This window comes from Symphodus melops (genome assembly GCF_947650265.1).
Source record: "Symphodus melops genome assembly, chromosome: 16".
NCBI classification, from domain to species: Eukaryota; Metazoa; Chordata; class Actinopteri; order Labriformes; family Labridae; genus Symphodus; species Symphodus melops.
The window spans coordinates 23,852,526-23,873,245 of record NC_136706.1 but is presented as its reverse complement, the minus strand read 5'-3'; the positions used below and the strand labels follow the sequence as shown (position 1 = coordinate 23,873,245).

Below are 20,720 nucleotides of genomic sequence, written 5' to 3'. Positions count from 1 at the left end.
TTTGCTAAAAATAACAAGGAACATGAATCAAGCAGCAGAGGAGGTTTGTGACCCTGTAGAAACCAGCTTTCTCTGAACGCTCTGTTTTAGTGTGTGTCTCTTTAAATGTAATAAGCCCCGCCCCCTGAGTTTTCTCAGCAGACATCACTCCTCTGTAGAGAGAATAAAATGGTGGACCTGCTCCAAAGTTTCTCTCTAGTCTGGAGGTGGAGTCCATGAGGAGATTTTTCCATGTATCATGTAATCATAACTGCTTGTGATTGCTTTTACATAGACCATGATCCATGCTAGCATGATGTGATGAATTTAAGTGCTTGTGGTGAGATAACCTGTAAATGGATGAACTTAGTGCATCATGTCCTGAGCGATGTGATAGTGTGTGGTTTGAAGATGCTTTAGTTTGAACTTTGAAATGTTGATCATCTTTTTTGCTCTTGCTAACAGACACGTCGCTCTGAATCAAAAATTCACCTTTTGGGAACTTTAGACTCTGAGACGGAAACCTTTGAAAACATCTAAGTGTTCATTCACTGGGTTTGATATTTTTGGTATTTTAACTTTTATTTCATATTTCTTAATTTACTCATTTGTTTTGGAGTTTTAAAAGACTTCATCAGGTTTTATTTTTGAATTTTTAATAAATTTCATAAAATCTTTCAAACTCTTTTTACTCAGTTTCTTCTTGACGCCCCGTGACTCTCGGAGCTAAACCTTAAACCCTAATAGTCAGTGGGCACTTTGGATGGGTTTGTGGGTAACACAAGCTGAAGAGCAGTGACGGCTGATCGAGGCTTTGTTGAAGCTTCGACCAGGAACGCCGGGCCCCAGGAAAAGATTTAACATTGGGCCCCTACCACAGCAAAAACTAACCACGGAGAATTTCTATATCCACACCTCCATCACACAAATGACCCATTTTAAACTTTAAACTATTTGTTTTACACCCTGAAAATGGGAATAAAATAAACTATATTTTCACATTGTTCAAAAATAATTTAAACTTACTAATATATTTACCTTTAAAACATTTGAACCATTTCTTGCAGCATTGTTTGACTTCTTAACTTGCTGTAGTTCATGTTCTAAAGGCTTTTAATGTCTAAACGTGATCTTATTGTAGAGATTACTGAATTAAAAATATACTGACATAAATGATTAACAATAAAGTTTGATTAAAAATACATTATTGTTTCAGGCCCATTAAGGGCCCCCCTCCCCACATGGACCCTGGGTAGTCACTCCCCCCCCCTCCCACTACGGCGCTCCTGGCTTCAACACTTGAGTCAACAAATGGTTAATTACTCGAGGCTTCAACGACACAGAGCTCAAGTAGGACATCTAGTGGTCAATAACATCAAGTGCAATAGAGACGTGTTGTTGGCTGGTTCATGGACTGTTTGGGATTTGATTGGCCGTGCACATTCCTGCTTCACTACACTGCATGGTTGTATGGTTTCAAAGTGACACATTAAAAATGTTGTTGAAGACAGTGTTTGTTATTTGGCACGTCTGATTGTCGCCTCTCAGGGATGAATGTAAATGTAAAGTAACAAACAGAAAGAAAAGGAGACTTGTTGTACATGTTCTGGACTTGAACGTGTCAAAGTGAACGGCTCTGGTTTGTTGGTGAAACTGCAGTGAAAGAAGAGGAGAGATGTTCAGCTGTGCTTCAAACCAAAGCTGTGAGAGCTGGAGAAGAAGCCAGCTGCTGGAGGAGAAGCTGCAGACGATGGGGGTGGACTCGTCCCTCACCTCCTGGATTACTGACTACCTCACAGACAGACCACAGTTTGTCCGACTGGACAGTGTTCAGTCTGAACTGGTGGAGAGCAGTACAGGAGCTCCACAGGAGACTGTGTTGTCTCCTTTCCTCTTCACCTTGTAACACCTCAGTACAACTCCAGGTCGTGCCATCCACAGAAGATTTCTGATGATTCTGCAGTGGTGGGGTGTATACGTGATGGGCGAGAGGAGGAGAACGGGGCGCTGGTGGATAACTTTGTGAAGTGGACTGCGACTAATCGCCTGATTCTGAATGTGGACAAGACCAGAGAGCTGGTGATCAGAAGGAAGAGGACAGAGCCATCACCGCTGTGCACCCTGGGAGAGGACGTGACTGTGGTTAAGGAGTACAAGTACGTGAGCATCAACATGGACAACAGGCTGAAGTGGAAAGCCAACACTCCGGCTGTGCACAAGAAGGGGAGGAGCAGACTCTACTTTCTGAGGAAGCTGAGGAACATGTGCAGCAAGATGTTGGAGATCTTCTTCCTGTCTGTTGTAGCCAGTGCACTTTTCTCTGCTGTGGTCTGTTGGGGGAGCAGTGCTGGAGCCGGAGACATGAAGAGACCGGACGAGCTCATTAAGAAGGCCTGCTCTGTGACAGGCTGTGAGCTGGACTCTTATGTAGAGGTGGCAGAGAGGAGGACTCTGAACAAACTGATATCCATGATGGATGATCCTGATCAGACTCTGCACCACCTACTGGACAGTCAGCGGAGCAGCTTCTCTAACAGACTGATCCAACTCTGCTGTCACAAGGACAGATACAGGAAGTCTGTCCTACTGAAAGACATAACACTGATCAACAGCAAGCAGAGACCTGTCCTCATGATCACCTCTGTCTCTTCTGCTGCTCATGTTAACTTTATTATCCCTGCACTCAAAGTTCACTTTGTCTGTTTACTCAGCATCATCATTATAGTCAATAGATTCAGCTGAGCTCAATTTCCAATCTATCATCTATCTATCTAGCTGAGTGGAGGGGCGGGGCTTACTGTTGAGAAACTGAGCAGGGATAGGCTGAGGAGGAAGGACGTGACAAGACCGAAGAGGATCGGGTCCAAGAGGTTAATCATTAAACCGGATCAAAGTCTGATTATTGGACTTACAGGTGATTCTGTCTGCTGATCGTCTTTACTCTGGAGTGTGTGAGAGGTGTGTTGACCTGCTCCGCTGTGTTCACCTGTGTGAGGCTTCAGACAGGTAAGACGATCAGCTCTTCTTTACGCTCTGCAGCTGTGAGTGATGACGAGCAGTCTGTAAACATGTTTCCTGTTCTTCATCGTGGTCAAACAAACGGTTAATTTATCATATAAATGTCTATATCTGAAGCTCCTCCCACACCTGTGTGACTCACCTGACTGAAGATCTATATTTGTTTGATTTATTTGATTTTACTTGATCTGTTGCCATAGCAACGCCGGTTTCCCACGATAATGAGTTAATTCTCAAAGATTTCCAGATAATGACTTCATGAAGTCGTTATCAGGAGAAGTCAGATTCATGTGTCCTTTTGTTTAACGCTGAACTCATGTTGTATTAATGCTCACCTGCAGAGTGGGCAGAGCCTGGCTGATGAAGACACCTTTGAGGACTTTCTGTCACCAGCAGAGGACTTTTGGACTTGATCAGGTAATAATCCATCAATCATTGAGCGGACACCATGACACCTTCAGACTGCAGCTGAACTTTGTGTGTGGACTTCCTGCACGACCACACTCACTGTTAAACATGAACGTTTGTTTTTACTCTCATGTGTCTCGTTTACTGAGACAGAAGAGAACAGCACTTCAATGTATTTGTTTTATTGCATCTTTTATTTTGAAGGGATCAGCTGAGGTTGTGCAGGTTAATAATATTGAAGAAACAGTCAGTGAGCTGAGACACACAAGTGTGTTCATAAGAAACTCAATGATGACACATTTGAACGTAAACTCTGAGAACAAAGTCAGGATGTCACACGAGGAAACAAAGAACTGTTTTTTTATTCCACAGAGAAGAAGAAACCTGATTTGAACCTTCAGAATGAAGCTGAGTTTCTATTGGCTGACTGACTGTAAAGGTCAAGTCTGTTCACAAACCTCCTACACTCGTAGTTTGTCCTGATTGGTCCAAAGTGCAGTGTGTTGGACCAATCAGGTGAGATCCTCAGTCTGACATAAATACTCAGGTGACAGAGGGTGGATCCCAAGTGTCTTATTTGCATAGAGTGTCCTCCGAGTTGTCTCCTCTACTTGCGTCTTAGTCCCGCCCACCAGAGACGCACGGAGGAAACGAAGCCGAGGAGAGAGGACCGAGGAAATCAGCTTTAAGACACATGAGACGTCGTTTCCTCGACAGCGTCACATGACGCCACATCAGCTGATCACGTTCAGCTGTCAATCAGCCGAACAGCTGTTTATGTCCACACACACACACACACACACACTGTATCCTGACACATAAATATCCGTTTATAAAATACAGAGTTCATTGTCTAAATACAGGCTAGGTTAAGTCAAAACTGTTTAATAATAATCAATAATTATAGACAATTCAAAATGAAATCTTTGAGTCAGTACAAACTGTCCTTTTGGTTTGAAACAGACTGCATGTTGTTCTTCAGGTGTTTTTTTATCAGGTAAAGACACTAAACACTGTAACTGTGTTTGACTAGAAATAATACAGTGTGTGTGTGTTTGATTAGAAATAATACAGTGTGTGTGTGTGTGTGTGTGTGTGTGTGTGTGTGGACATAAACAGCTGTTCGGCTGATTGACAGCTGAACGTGATCAGCTGATGTGGCGTCATGTGACGCTGTCGAGGAAACAACGTCTCATGTGTCTTAAAGCTGATTTCCTCGGTCCTCTCTCCTCGGCTTCGTTTCCTCCGTGCATCTCTGGTGGGCGGGGCTAAGACGCAAGAGGAGGAGACAACTCGGAGGACACTCGGTGCAAATAAGACACTTGGGATGTACCCTAAGTTTAAGGGAGAGTGGGCGGAGCTGAGTGGAGAGGGCGGGGCTTACTGTTCAGAAACTAAGCAGGGATAGGCTGAGGAGGAAGGATGTGACAAGACCGAAGAGGATCGGGTCCAAGAAGTTAAACATTAAACCGGATCAAAGTCTGATTATTGGACTTACAGGTGATTCTGTCTGCCGATCGTCTTTACTCTGGAGTGTGTGAGAGGTGTGTTGACCTGCTCCGCTGTGTTCACCTGTGTGAGGCTTCAGACAGGTAAGACGATCAGCTCTTCTTTACGCTCTGCAGCTGTGAGTGATGACGAGCAGTCTGTAAACATGTTTCCTGTTCTTCATCGTGGTCAAACAAACGGTTAATTTATCATATAAATGTCCATATCTGAAGCTCCTCCCACACCTGTGTGACTCACCTGACTGAAGATCTATATTTGTTTGTTTTATTAGATTTTACTTGATCTGTTGCCATAGCAACGCCGGTTTCCCCTGATGACGAGGTAATTCTCAAAGATTTCCAGATAATGACTTCATGAAGTCGTTATCAGGAGAAGTCAGATTCATGTGTCCTTCTGTTTAACACTGAACTCAAGTTGTTTGTATTAATGCTCACCTGCAGAGTGGGCGGAGCTTGGCTGATGAAGACACCTTTGAGGACTTTCTGTCACCAGCAGAGGACTTTTGGACTTGATCAGGTAATAATCCATCAATCATTGAGCGGACACCATGACACCTTTGTGTGTGGACTTCCTGCACGACCACACTCACACTCACTGTTAAACATGAACGTTTGTTTTTACTCTCATGTGTCTCGTTTACTGAGACAGAAGAGAACAGCACTTCAATGTATTTGTTTTATTGCATCTTTTATTTTGAAGGGATCAGCTGAGGTTGTGCAGGTTAATAATATTGAAGAAACAGTCAGTGAGCTGAGACACACAAGTGTGTTCATAAGAAACTCAATGATGACACATCTGAACGTAAACTCTGAGAACAAAGTCAGGATGTCACACGAGGAAACAAAGAACTGTTTTTTTATTCCACAGAGAAGAAGAAACTTGATTTGAACCTTCAGAATGAAGCTGAGTTTCTATTGGCTGGCTGACTGTAAAGGTCAAGTCTGTTCACAAACCTCCTACACTCGTAGTTTGTCCTGATTGGTCCAAAGTGCAGTACGTAGTGTAGTTGGACCAATCAGGTGAGATCCTCAGTCTGACATAAATACCCGGGTGTCTTAGTGATTCAGTAGAGAATCTTCAGTCTGTGCTGGTTCCAACAATGCAAAGCCATAACCAAACATATGAGACAATAATGATGTAGATAAGAAGTCCTTTTATTCTGGGAGGGAGACATGAACACATGAAGTCCTCCTACAACAAAGGGCGTTCCTGCAGACGTAGTGTGAAGAACAGAGCTCATACTACGTTTGACAGCAGCAGTGTGCAGTTTCACAAACAGCTGTTGTCAACATCCAGATGTTTCTAACAGCTGCCTGAGAGTCATGTGATCACCTGAGTGTTTGTGTCTTCACAGAGAGAGGAGGAGCCTGATCCAATCAGAACCAGACTCAGCCTCCGACTGTGACAGGAAACTTCAGGAACATGGAGCCAACGCCAAGTGAACCGACAGCAGGAAGGAGACAGAGTATAGTGCTTCCTCCTGATCTGTCTCTCTTTAACAAGCTCACTGAGCATAAAACTTCGTACATCGAAGAGTTCAACAGCAGAGAAAACAGGATGAGACAGATTGTAGAAGAGTTAGAGGAGATCGCTGCAGAAGTTAAAAAAATGCAGAAAGACACAAATCCATTCACCGGGGGGAGGAGCTTAGCAGCAAGAGGAATAATAGCAGCAGCTGCAGGAGGAATAGTAGCAGGAGGAATAGTAGCAGGAGGAGGAATGGCAGCAGCCGGAATAGCAGTAGGAGGAATAGTAGCGGGAGGAATAGCAGTAGCAGGAATAGCAGCAGTAGCAAGGATTGGAGGTACTAATGTATTTAAGAAGATGTCAAAAACCATGAAAGAGGATGGAAGTGCAAAACAAGCTGAAAAGTTGGGAAAAGAATTCATGGAGCTCGTTGAACCACTGAAGGAAGAACTGCAGACAATACAAAATTTGTTCCCAGAGTTTGAGGAAAAATCAGCTGCAGCTCAGACTGACACGAAGGAGTTTAAGAGGATTCTTAATAAAATATCTGAACTGAGAATACTAAATAAAAGGACTTTGTCTGCAGTTGTAGCTCTGACCCAGGTGATGAGAAAACTGCTGATGCTCATTGTGTCAATCTTCAGAGTTACTGCGACACCTGAACGATATGAAAAACTGACTGACTCCATCATCCAATCAGCTGATCAGAGTCAGAGGGTGGTGGAAGCTTTTCAACAGATGAGGGAGGAACTAAAAAACCAGATCACAGAAGAGAAGAGGAAACAAGATGAGAAGAGTTCAGATTCAGATTAAAAGTGAAATCAGAGATCGGACAAACTGGTGATGTCTGGTCGAGTTTACACGACCAACGACTTCAGCCTACAGTCGAGTCATGAGCGAGCAGGTGGACTACAACAACAATGGCCGATTGTGATCGTGTTTTGACTTGAAGCTGTTCGTCTTCACTTCCTGTCCCCTCGCTCGTCTTCTTCCTCTCTGATGTTCGTCTCTTTGGATCCAAGCGTCTGATCAATGAACTCTAACTGTCTCTTCATGTTGGTTTGTCTGATGAACGCCGCTCACACTGACTGTGATGTCATGTGATGTCATACGGCGCTCAGCCTCTCTGACTGTTCACACGTGGCGTCACTGTGGGGCCGGGCGATATGTACATATGTAGATAGATGTGTTCAAAGACACAAACAGGGTAAGAAGAAGCTCGCTGGATGGAAACTGGAACATCCAACAGCGTAGATCTACACGTGGAGCGGCGGCGTTCTCCATCAGAGGGCGTCGACTCTGGAACATCAAATCAGTGTGAGACTTCCAGTGTGTTCGAGAAAAGGTGAAACGCTGAGTGACAGCAGAGCTGGAGCCCCTGTAACATCTGTAATCTGTCAGTGAAACGGGTTGATAGCCTTCATATAGTCGTCTTGTTGAACATGTATTTCAAAGTGTGATGAGCTTTTATGTGACTCTGATTGTTTACTTAAAGAGCCAACGAGGACACGAGGCGGAGATCAGCTTCAGCTCCAAACTCTTTATGCAGCAGCGTCACGCTCTGGATTGAAAATGTGTTTTAACTGCACGCTCACTATTCTAATGTCACTGTTCACCTTTATAACCTGCAAATAAAATCTCTGTTTACACTTCAAACTGGACTCAAGGTTTGATTGGACCTTTTTCTTAACTAAACAAGGATTCAGGAAGTGACCTTGAAGTGACCTCTTGGGGTCAAAGAGTGAGCCATGACCTGGTCTTTGAAGGAGCTAGATGCAGTTTCAGGGTTCACAAAGAGTCCAGGTGACGCAGAGAGCCCTCAGGAGAACCTGTGGGAGCTCCCATGACGTTCTTCTTCATGGATTTATTGTTTCTAAACGTGTTGGAGGCGTGGCCTTCTGTCGTCCTCCTGTGATGTCATCAGGTAGACTGTAAACAGGTTAGTGTTGAACATGTGTACATCGTCTCTACGTGGTCACTTAATGAACCTGAAAGCCTCATAACGTGTTTCTATTGAACTGAAGCTGATCATCACATGACACGGACATTTGAAGCAACTCTCTAATTTATCACCTTTATCGAGAGGTTTCAAACATTTTGGTGTGTGTGTCGGGTTATTTGATTTGAGAGGTCGTAAATGTGGGCGGGTCTGTTTGGGTTACAGGTGGACACGCTGACTGCAGCAGAGACAGTTAGGGTGTTGAGTGGGACACGTGTAGTTGTGTTGATTGTGTTTGATTTCTTTGTACCAACCTTAACTCCTCTTAATAAAAAAGTGCTCTCTAGAAATTTAAATGATAATGCTGTAGCTAAATTTAAGGAAGCTATTTCAGCTGCCTTTGTTTCTGTTCCATCCTCTAACCTAGTTGAAAACTCCTATAATCACTTTAGTCCCTCTCAGCTAGATCAGTTTGTAGATAGTGCGGTGGATTCACTGAGAGTTACTCTGGATTCAATCGCCCCCCTAAAACAGAAGCCAATCAAACGACAGAGATCAGCTCCATGGTACAACTTAGAAACCCGTACTCTAAAACTAACGTCACGTAAATGTGAAAGAATTTGGCGCTCCACCAAAACGATAGAATCTCGTTTAATTTGGCCAGATAGTCATAATAGATTTATGAAAGCTCTACGGCAGGCCCGCACTGCCTATTACTCGTCTCTTATTGAAGAAAATAAAAACAACCCTAGATACCTCTTCAGCACTGTAGCCAGGCTGACAGAGAGTCATAGTTCATTTGAGCCATCTATTCCTTTAGCCCTTAGCAGTAATGATTTCATCAGCTTTTTCAATGACAAAATTCTAAACATTAGAGACAAAATTAGCAACTTACTACCTTTACTTAGTGCAGATTCCTCCTATATTTTCGATTCGGCAGAAACGGTTCCAAATTCTGATACTAACCTCGACTGTTTTTTTCCAATTAACCTCGCAGAACTAAATTCGATTATTTCTGCGTCTAAACCGTCAACTTGTCTTTTAGATCCAATCCCAACCAAGCTGTTTAAGGAAGTCTTTCCCCTAGTTAGCAGCTCCATACTAGATATGATCAATATATCTTTAGCGGCAGGTTATGTACCCCAGTCATTTAAAGTAGCTGTAATTAAACCGCTCCTTAAAAAGCCTACTCTTGATTCAGGAACTCTAGCTAACTATAGACCTATATCTAACCTTCCTTTTATCTCCAAGATCTTAGAGAAAGTGGTAGCTAATCAGTTGTCTGATTTTCTCCACAACAACAGCCTGTTTGAGGAGTTTCAGTCTGGATTTAGAGCTTACCATAGCACTGAGACTAGTTAGAGTAACAAATGATCTTCTGTTAGCCTCAGACAGGGGACTTCTATCTGTGCTTGTCCTGTTAGATCTTAGTGCTGCTTTTGACACAATTGACCATCAGATTCTGTTACAGAGACTAGAACAATTGCTTGGAGTTACAGAGACTGCTTTAAGTTGGTTTAGATCCTATTTATCAGACAGATCTCAGTTTGTGCATGTTCATGATGAGTCCTCTATGTACACCAAAGTTAGCCATGGAGTGCCTCAAGGATCAGTGCTTGGTCCGATTTTATTTACATTATATATGCTTCCTCTAGGTAGTATTATGAGAAAACACTCCATGAACTTTCATTGCTATGCAGACGATACTCAGCTCTACATAGCAATGAAGCCAGAAGACACCAACCAGCTTCGTAAACTAGAAGCCTGCCTCAAGGACATCAGGACCTGGATGACCAGAAACTTCTTACTGCTCAACTCAGACAAGACTGAAGTTATAGTGATTGGACCTAAGAACCTTAGAGAGACTTTCTCTGCCGATATGATGGCCCTTAGTAGTATTAGCGTAGCCTCTAGTACCACTGTTAGGAACCTAGGAGTTCTGTTTGATCAGGATATGTCCTTTGATTCCTACATTAAACAAATTTCAAGGACAGCTTATTTTCACCTTCGTAATATCTTTAAGATCAGGCAGATCCTGTCACAAAATGATGCTGAAAAATTAGTTCATGCATTTGTTACCTCCAGGTTGGATTACTGTAATTCTATTTTAGCAGGGTGCTATGGTAAATCTCTAAAGACCCTTCAACTCGTCCAAAACACTGCAGCTCGTGTTCTGACTAGAACTAGGAAAAGGAACCACATTACTCCTGTATTGGCTGCTCTCCATTGACTCCCTATAAAATCTAGAATAGAATTTAAAATCCTTCTGCTCACCTACAAAGCTCTAAACGGTCAGGCACCATCGTATCTTTAAGAGTTAATTGTACCGTACTATCCGACAAGAACATTACGTTCCCAGAATGCAGGCCTGCTTGTGGTGCCTATAGTCTCTAAAAGTACTATGGGAGGTAGAGCCTTTAGTTATCAGGCACCGCTCCTTTGGAATCGTCTACCAGTCGGGGTCTGGGAGGCAGACACACTAGGTACTTTTAAGAATAGACTGAAAACTTTTCTTTTTGATAAATCTTATAGTTAGGGCTGGCTTAGGACCAGCTCATAGTTATGCTGCTATAGGCCTAGACTACCGGGGGAACTGGCACCAGGATCTCTTATCTCTCTCTCCCTCTTTCTCTCCCAGCTTTCATATCTTATTACTGCTTGTCACTATCTTTATATTCAAGTTACCAACCTCTCCTTTTGAGCTCTCTTAGGTTCCTTGAGCTCTCTTAGGTTCCTTCGGACTGTTGGTGAGGATGGCCTGCCCAAACAACCCCCCCCCCCCAACCTATCCTATCCTATTCTTCTTTCTGCATCTTGTCCCATCTCCCCCATCCCATTTTCAAGCCCAGCACAGTTTAGCAGATGGCTGTTCCGTCATGAGCCCGGGTCTGCTGAAGATTTCTGCCTGTTAAAAGGAAGTTTTTTCTTGCCACGCTATGACGGATTAAGCTGGGCTCTTGTAATATAGCCATCAGTAAGGTCCTTTACCTGCTTTTTGTAAACATAACAATGAGCATGGTCTTGTTACCTGCTCTTTTGTTAATGTTAACAGACAAACAGTAAGGTCCTTTACCTGCTTTTGTAAAGTGTCTCGAGATAACGCCTGTTATGAATTGACGCTATATAAATAAAGATTGATTGATTGATTGATTGCAGGAATATATTCCACAACCTTTGAGGAGTGTCAAACTGGGTCAGAGATGAGACACGCAGCCCAACAATGTAAGTAAATATAGGAACTGGAGCCAAAGTGCAGAAACAAAAAAGTATTTATTCTAATCAAAAATGAAGGTAAACAAAACGTACTAAACTGAAATCTAAAATGTCCCACTGAAAATATCCACAAAAAAACACTGGGAGCCACGAGGAATTACAAAGAAGACTGACACTGGGAAGATCTGACACAGACCAACAGCCAAACATGAAGTGACAACAAGAGGACAGGAACTCTGAGAATGAATAGACACAGGGCTAATCAGACACAGGTGAGATAACGACACAGGTGAAGACAATGAGGGCGATCAAGACTGGAGAGAAACGCACAGAGACAACGAGAAATACAAGAAACACTGGAGACATGACAGAGAGGGCCCACAGTCTGTCACAGATTGATTTTGGAGCTCACAGGATGAAAAGTTTGGAGACTGCTGGACTACAGGCCGAGATCCCACAAGCTCGAGAGGTCAAATCAAGCTTGAGAGGTCAAATCAAGCTCGAGAGGTCAAATCGTGGTCGACAGGTCAAATCGAGGTCGACAGGTCAAATCAAGCTCGAGAGGTAAAAAACCAGCTCGAGAGGTTAAATCAAGCTGGAGAGGTCAAATCAAGCTCGAGGTCAAAAACCAGCTAGAGAGGTCAAATCAAGATCGAGAGGTCAAAACAAGCTCTAGAGGTCAAATCAAGCTCGAGAGGTCAAATCGAGGTCGACAGGTCAAATCAAGCTCGAGAGGTCAAATCAAGCTCGAGAGGTTAAATCAAGCTCGAGAGGTCAAAAACCAGCTAGAGAGGTCAAATCAAGCTCGAGAGGTCAAAAACCAGCTAGAGAGGTCAAATCAAGGTCGAGAGGCCAAATCAAGGTCGAGAGGCCAAATCAAGCTCGAGAGGTCATATCAAGCTCGAGAGGTCAAATCGTGGTCGACAGGTCAAATCAAGCTCGAGAGGTAAAAAACCAGCTTGAGAGGTCAAATCAAGCTTGAGAGGTCAAATCAAGCTCGAGAGGTCAAAACCAGCGAGAGAGGTCAAATCGAGGTCGACAGGTCAAATCGAGGTCGACAGGTCAAATCGAGGTCGACAGGTCAAATCAAGCTCGAGAGGTAAAAAAACAGCTTGAGAGGTTAAATCAAGCTGGAGAGGTCAAATCAAGATAGATAGATAGATAGATAGATACTTTATTGATCCCGAGGGAAATTCAAGGCATCCAGTAGCAGTATACAGACAGGCAGGACACAAGACATTAGTTACAATACACACCCGCTGTCCCCCTCCCCCCCCTCTGTATACAATAATCCCCCAAACAAGATTTGGCAGCCCCTATGTGACTAAGAATAAACATAATTATATGTTAAACCTGTGCAGTTAGCATTAGCAATTAGACTTAAAACTTATATAGCATAATGTACATAACCTGTGAGGAGAGAAGAACATGTGCTGGTTAAAAGAGACCTGTAAACAGTTAAGGAACCTTAGAAACAAAGTGCTGACCTTCTAGAAACAAGCTCTAGAGGTCAAATCAAGCTCGAGAGGTCAAATCGAGGTCGAGAGGTCAAATCAAGCTCGAGAGGTCAAAAACCAGCTAGAGAGGTCAAATCAAGCTCGAGAGGTCAAAAACCAGCTAGAGAGGTCAAATCAAGGTCGAGAGGCCAAATCAAGCTTGAGAGGTCAAATCGAGCTCGAGAGGTCAAATCGAGGTCAACAGGTGAAATAGAGGTCGACAGGTCAAATCGAGGGAGCAATAAGAAAAGAGGAAAAATGGTCATATCATTTGAGCTTTAAGCTTTCATCAAGTAACCCTGATCTGTTATTTACCAGAAAGAAAGTGATAGACAAACATGATTTGAAGTGATATGTCCAGATTGTGTTGGTACCTGCTCATGTCGCTGAGAAAGGAAAGAAAGCAGACGCAACAACAGAAAGTTCCACCAAGATCAGAGATGTTTCAAACAGATCTTTTAGTAAAGGAGAAAGGAAGGCATTGATCAAAAAGAAAGGATACAGGTGGGACAGAGAGAACAGGTGTGTGAGCCATTTTATAGTAAACTGTTATTTTGCAGTGACATTAACAGTGCTTCAGTGGCTGTTTGTTAACATCAACATTTTTAGTCCCATCTTTGTTTTTTGATGAATAGCCACGACGCAGTGGAAGGAAATACTGCAGTATACAGAGATGTCTAAATGCACACGGTGTAAAGAGCAAGAACAGAAGGCAGGAGACAGTACAGGGTTAAATCTAACATGATGGCTGTTAGGTCAAAGAAAATGTTGAACACGTTACATTGCACAAATATAGAGAAGAGAGGATGAGGCTCAATCCACAGATAAGAGAGGCGGGGAGGAAATGGAGCTTTGAGGGTTTATAGGAACAACAGGAGAGGGACTCAAGAAAACACAGGAAGCTGTGATTTAATATAAAGTAGGGACATGTAGCTCAAGCTACTCCGGTACAGGAGGTGGCACTATGCACCTCTTTAAGTTAGTGTTGCAACCTGCCATTAAATCAAAAGAAGAGAAGCAGGTGAGGTTCTCAGGTGGTCATGTGACCTGCATGTTCAAACAGGTGAGCTCAGAGTCAAGAGAAACAAATAAAACATTTCACTTCCTGCTCTGTCAGCCTCAGTTTGGAGTTTGGATGTTGTTCACTCAGGTGTGCTCACCTGTGTGAGGCTTCAGACAGGTAAGACCACCAGCTCTTCTTTTTTTTTTTTTACCTCAGTCAAATGAGCCGTCTTTTCCAAATCCAAGCCAGCGGCTGCTTGTAAAATGATCCGTGTCTGCACCTTGTGTTTTTTCTTAATAAAATATTTTATGTCTTGAATATCAAAGCGTCTCGATACAATTTAAACAGAATTAAACTTGAATGATCTCAAAAAGTTTTCAGTAAAACCATCTTAGACCGATGCGTTTCGGCTCGTAGCGTTCATCAAGGTGATCAAAAAACAGATTTACAAACATTTAAACGGGGAGGTACAAAACTGAAAGGAAGGTTTAAATAAAAAATCTGTAAGGAAGGGACAACCAATCAAATAACTCCACGTGTGTACAGTATATCAACCAATAGGACAGATACAAGGTGAGCTGGTTAGGTTTAATGGACAGGTAACATGGAGGTGAGGGACGTGTCTAACAGTGTTCAGTGAGGTGTTTTTACCTGCTCAGGTGTGGTCACCTGTGTGAGGTGTTTATATTGCTCAGGTGTGGTCACCTGTGTGAGGTGTTTTTACTGCTCAGGTGTGGTCACCTGTGTGAGGTGTCTTTACCTGCTCAGGTGTGGTCACCTGTGTGAGGTGTTTATATTGCTCAGGTGTTCTCGCCTGTGTGGTGGTTTAACTGCTCCACTGTGTTCACCTGTGTGAGGCTTCAGACAGGTAAGACGATCAGCTCTTCTTTACGCTCTGCAGCTGTGAGTGATGACGAGCAGTCTGTAAACATGTTTCCTGTTCTTCATTGTGGTCAAACAAACGGTTCATTTATCATATAAATGTCCATATCTGAAGCTCCTCCCACACCTGTGACTCACCTGACTGAAGATCTAACTTGTTCTGTTGCCATGGCAACGCCGGTTTCCCACGATAAAAAAGTGTCGTTATCAGGAGAAGTCAGATTCATGTGTCCTTCTGTTTAACGCTAAACTCAAGTTGTTTGTATTAATGCTCACCTGCAGAGTGGGCGGAGTCTTAGTGATTCAGTAGAGAATCTTCAGTCTGTGCTGGTTCCAACAATGCAAAGCCATAACCAAACATATGAGACAATGATGTAGATAAGAAGTCCTTTTATTCTGGGAGGCGGAGACATGAACACATGAAGTCCTCCTTCAACAAGGGGCGTTCCTGCAGACGTAGTGTGAAGAACAGAGCTCATACTACGTTGGACAGTAGCAGTGTGCAGTTTCACAAACAGCTGTTGTCAACATCCAGATGTTTCTAACAGCTGCCTGAGAGTCATGTGATCACCTGAGTGTTTGTGTCTCCACAGAGAGAGGAGGAGCCTGATCCAATCAGAACCAGACTCAGCCTCCGACTGTGACAGGAAACTTCAGGAACATGGGGGCAGAGCCAAGTAGACCAACAGCAGGAAGGGAACAGAGATGGAGTACAGGGCTTCCTCCTGATCTGTTTCTCCTCTTTAAAACATCGTACATCGAAGAGTTCAACAGCAGAGAAAAAAGGATGAGACAGATTGTCGAAGAGTTAAAGAAGATCGCTGCTGGAGTTGAATCTATGCTGACAGTCACAGATATCGCAAGAATGACTGGAGCTGTTACTGCAGGAGTTGGATTGGGACTCGGACTTCTTTTCGCTTCAATCACTGGGGGGTTGAGCTTAGTAGCAGGAGGAATAACAGCAGCAGGAGGAATAATAGCAGCAGGAGGAATAACGGCAGCAGGAGGCATAACAGCAGCAGGAGGTGCCACTGTTGTTGCTACGAACGTGTCAAAAACCATGATACAGAATGGAAGTGCAATACAAGCTGAAAAGTTGGGAAAAGAATTCATGGAGCTCGTTGAACCACTGAAGGAAGAACTGCAGAGAATACAAACTTTGTTCCCAGAGTTTGAGGAAGAATCAGCTGCAGCTCAGACTGAGACGGAGAAGTTTAAGAGGATTCTTAATAAAATATCTGAACTGAGAAAACTGTATGAATTCCTTTTGTCTGTAGTTGCAGTTCTGATCCAGGACATGAGAGGTCTGCTGAGGCTCATCGTGATGGTCTTCAGAGTTACTGCGACACCTGAACTAGATAAAAAACTGACAGACTCCATCATCCAATCAGCTGATCAGAGTCAGAAGGTGGTGAAAGCTTTTCAACAGATGAGGGAGGAACTGAAAAAAACACATCATTAAAGAGAAGAGGAAACAAGCTGAGAAGAGTTATAATTCAGACTAAAAGTGAAATAAGAGATCGGACAAACTGGTGATGTCTGGCCGAGTTTACACGACCAACGACTTCAGCCTACAGTCAAGAGTCATGAGCGAGCAGGTGGACTACAACAACAATGGCCGATTGTGATCACGTTTTGACTTGAAGCTGTTCGTCTTCACTTCCTGTCTCCTCGCTCATCATCTTCTTCCTCTCTGTTGTTCGTCTCTTTGGATCCAAGCGTCTGATCAATGAACTCTGTCTCTTCATGTTGGTTTGTCTGATGAACGCCGCTCACACTGACTGTGATGTCATGTGATGTCATACGGCGCTCAGCCTCTCTGACTGTTCACACGTGGCGTCACTGTGGGGCCGGGCGATATGTACATATGTAGATAGATGTGTTCAAAGACACAAACAGGGTAAGAAGAAGTTGGTGATAGAATAATAGGCCTCTTTCTGCTTATCCTCAATGTGTTCACTGCAATAAAGTGTTGTTGAATAAATCAGATAAGGTTTCATCACCCGGTCCAAAGGAAAGGTTTGATATCCACAGAATGAATGATTTTTGCTTACGTTTATATCTAGTTATTTTATCATGTTTTTTCTAGGTTTGTGTGTGTTCATCTAATTGTCTGATTTTTCAGTACATAAAGTTGTTTGTGTGAAGAGGGCTTGCAGAAGTAAGTCCACATTCCAACATGTGTTTGATGTTGCCCTTCACTGTGAATCACTCACCAAATCAAAAAGGTTTAGTTTAAAGCACTGAACAGTTAATCACTCACCCACTTTCATGAGCCTTGATAGTTAATCACTTAAATGGTTTTCTGCTTAAAAGGAATTAGTTACTAAACTAGATGTCAGTTGATGATAAGAAACAGGTAGGAAGTGCAGATTGGACAAAGGATTCAGGAGTATGATGCACCAACGAGAGAAACAGAACCAAACCCCAGGAGACGCATAATTTGGAAAGCTGCCCAATTGGAGGAAGGAAACTGCACATTCTTGAATGTATGATTTGGTTAGATATTCTCTGTCTAGTGTATAAAAGGGTTCAGGGAAAGATAGTCGGGGCTCAGATTCCATGAACTGACCAGGTATCTGTCTGTGGTCAGGGACACGTAGTGTTGAACCCAGAGACTCTGTAACTTCTATTCTTGATTCATCAGGTTAATAAACTCTGTTAACCTGAAAGAGACGTCTCCAGTCATTCCTCTCATCCCATCAAAAGAATGCACAGAGAGATTTAAGGTAATTATTTAGAGGAGTCAGATTTCTATTTACAACATTTAGGAAAAGGATTAAACAGCCAACTTTTATCCAACACTCGCTGGATGGAAACTGGAACATACAACGTAGATCTACACGTGGAGCGGCGGCGTTCTCCATCAGGGGCCGTTGACTCTGGAACATTTGTTGAAGTATCAGAAAGAGTTCTGAAGCATTTGTTTTACACTTGTGTGTTTTTATTAATCTCATTTAATCCATGATATATCATCTTAACTTTGACATGTCCCATTATTCATGTAAGCATGTTTTATAATCCAGTGGTGGTGGGGAGGTCACCTGTACGTGGAGAAGCTTCACCTCATCCTGACTCAAAGCACACACTTGTCATAACGTGAACTTTTAACATGTTTTTTACTAGCAAGGACCACGCCACAACCATCGAGGTTTAAGATAGCATATTGAATGGTAGATGGTTTGAATGATGAGACAGATAAATATATGCTGAGGTAATGATTATGATGGAGGAGGACGTTGGAGGTAGACTGGTCTGGAAGGATGGACTGACTTGCAGGACAGAGTGAGACTCTGATTGGGGCTTCTGTCTCAGGCGTAGTTCTGCCCGAGCTGATCATTGCCCCCAAAAGAGTCCGATTTAAAAGTAGCTGAGCTAATTGTGAGACTGAAGCATATCGGTACAGTTGTTGGAGTCTGAGATGACCAGGGTCCAAGGACTTGGTGGAGAAGCTTAGTCTGGCTTCTGTGCGCTGATGAGGATGGAGGGAGAGAATAGAGTTCAGAGGAGTGCCTGAGAAGTGCAGGACTTTGTGAAATAGTTTCTGGGACAGAGGGAATTGTTGTTTTTCACGATGGCCACTGCTGTGTTATCACAGTGTAGAAGTATGGAGTCTTTGTTAATGCCCCCAAAAGTATGCTGATGATCTTGTAGAGCTCTGATGGATATAGAAAAATCCATAGAAATAATTTTATCTCTTAAACTTGTTTGGTTTTAAAGAAGTGTATTTTAAAGGTTATTAACTCATTAATGCAGATAAAAAAATTAACTTGGTTTCTACATTTATGTTTGTATTGTTTGGCCAAAATAAAGAGGGACTAATCTTTGATTATATTATATTCGAACTTTGGTGTAAATCTTTTTCAGAAATATCATTTTGATATGATCCCTACACAGAGCTTGTGTATTCACAATAAAAAAAATCTGATGTTCCAAAGTTCAAATGTCAAAATCATTCAAATATAAATTTCCCCCAATACCAACTTTAACAAGTTAATTGCAGGGGTCGATATCATTTCTTTAAAGGTGTTTCTCAGGTGTTTGGTGAAATGAGGGGAGAGAGGCATCCACTTTAATTCTTCTAACATTGATTAGAGTCTTCTTTCCCTTGTAAGGAAACACTAAACACTGCACTCGTCTCATTTCCTTTGGTAATCACTGAAACCATTTGCAAAGCATTACAGCCGGATTTGAATCAACTTCCCAGAACTTCAGTCAGCGGTGGAAACAGACAACTACGGACCACAGGAACCTTTTAGTTCCTTGAAGAGGAGACCCTGAACCTTTTAGTTTGGGGGACTTTTGGTCTATTCGGGACTTCATTTGAGCTCTCACCTCGGGATAGTATATGGCCTAGAAGATTATTATGATAGTGACTTTTACTTCATTTATTGACAATCAGCGACAGAGACAAACGTTCACGCCACAGAGCAGTGTGTATGTCAGCAGCGGAGCACAGCCGACGCTGCACACACAGACAGCACAGCTGAAATACAGCACATCGTCATGGCAACTACAATTCTACAATTCACTTCGCAGAATCCAAAGAGATGAACATCAGACAGAAAGTACAACACAAGTCAGGATCTAGAGAGGAGGACACAACGTCAGGAAGTGCAAACAAACAGCGTTAAGTCTGGTCAGACACACAGGTGCTGACAGGAAGTGACCAGGGCCAAAGTACAACATCGACAGCAGAGAAACCGTCTTCAAATCTCCAGTATCAAACAAAACCATCTTCATTATCATCATGAAGTTTGTAGGTGTTCATACAGAGCTGGGTCTTTATCTTTTTCTTAAAGGTGCAAAGAGACTCTGCAGGTCGAACAGAGTTTGGAAGTTTGTTCCAGAAGTGAGGGCCGACAGAGGAGAAGAGTCTAGTTAGAGACTTGGGGAGCTGTTGTGAAGGTTGGATCAGACGCCTTTCATTGGCAGAGCGTAGAGGGCGGGAGGAGTGTAGACCTGGATTATATAGATTAGCTAAGGAGGAGTTGTTTATGTTGCTGTTTTGAAAGCGAGCAGCAGAATTTTGTATTTGATATGAGCAGTAACCGGGAGCCAGAGTAGGAAGATGAACAGGGGAGTGACATGTGCTCTTTGAGATAAGTTGAAGACCGGTCGTGCTGCTGCATTTTGGATCATCTGCAGGTGGTTTGATAGTGCATGTAGGAAGAGGTCAATGTGTGATATCACAGGAGCCTGAACCAGGAGCTGCGTAGCATGTTCTGACAGATAAGGTCTGATCGTAATGATGTGGTTCAGGACAAATCGACTTGACCGGGCATTCGAGGTCACTTGAACTCAGTCTTTGAAAAGTAACAACAGTTATAACCATGACAGTTCGATTTGGCTACAGGATGTGCCCACATAACAACAGGCTAGTAGCCTACTTACTAAATGAGGAAACAGGCTCAATGGGTACAGCCTCACACAGACAGACCTCTGCTCAGCCACATTTACTGTAAATGTCACACACCAACATATTGACCAAAAATGGATATAAAACTAACATAAGACCACAGGCCAGTCATTGTCAACAATGAATATTGTGTGCACTGTCTCACACACACAAACTCTAAGTTCAATCCCGTCCACAAACAGAAATATAAAAATGTACAATATCATCCAATCCACACGGACAAAATGAGTGAAACTCATCGCGACTCGTATATTGCGTTTTGATTTGAAATTGAGCGGATTTTCTGTGCGTTTACATGACCGACTTCCGGTCTGGATTGTCCTGTTCTGCGCACAGACTGCATCTAAAGTACAGCGTACTGAAAGACCGAGGCGCGTACAGAGTTAT

At 43.0% G+C, this 20,720-nt stretch overlaps 3 long non-coding RNA genes across 3 annotated transcripts in view; 1 reads left to right on the top strand and 2 right to left on the bottom strand.

Annotated features, from left to right (window-relative positions):
* Positions 1-618: 618 nt before the first annotated feature.
* LOC306837213 lies at positions 619-13,301 on the bottom strand. The gene is made up of 2 exons (XR_013780894.1): positions 13,252-13,301; positions 619-1,427 (listed from the first exon to the last, which is right to left on the bottom strand). It is a non-coding gene; the product is annotated as an uncharacterized lncRNA (long non-coding RNA).
* On the top strand, positions 11,473-15,057 carry LOC306837207. The gene is made up of 3 exons (XR_013780888.1): positions 11,473-12,249; positions 13,254-13,555; positions 13,785-15,057. It is a non-coding gene; the product is annotated as an uncharacterized lncRNA (long non-coding RNA).
* A 5,521-nt stretch (positions 15,058-20,578) lies between these two features.
* Positions 20,579-20,720, bottom strand: part of LOC306837212 — a 41,903-nt gene continuing 41,761 nt past the window's right edge. Inside the window, exon 2 of the long non-coding RNA XR_013780893.1 lies at positions 20,579-20,670. This is a non-coding gene — a long non-coding RNA (uncharacterized lncRNA). The remainder of the gene's footprint in view (positions 20,671-20,720) is intronic.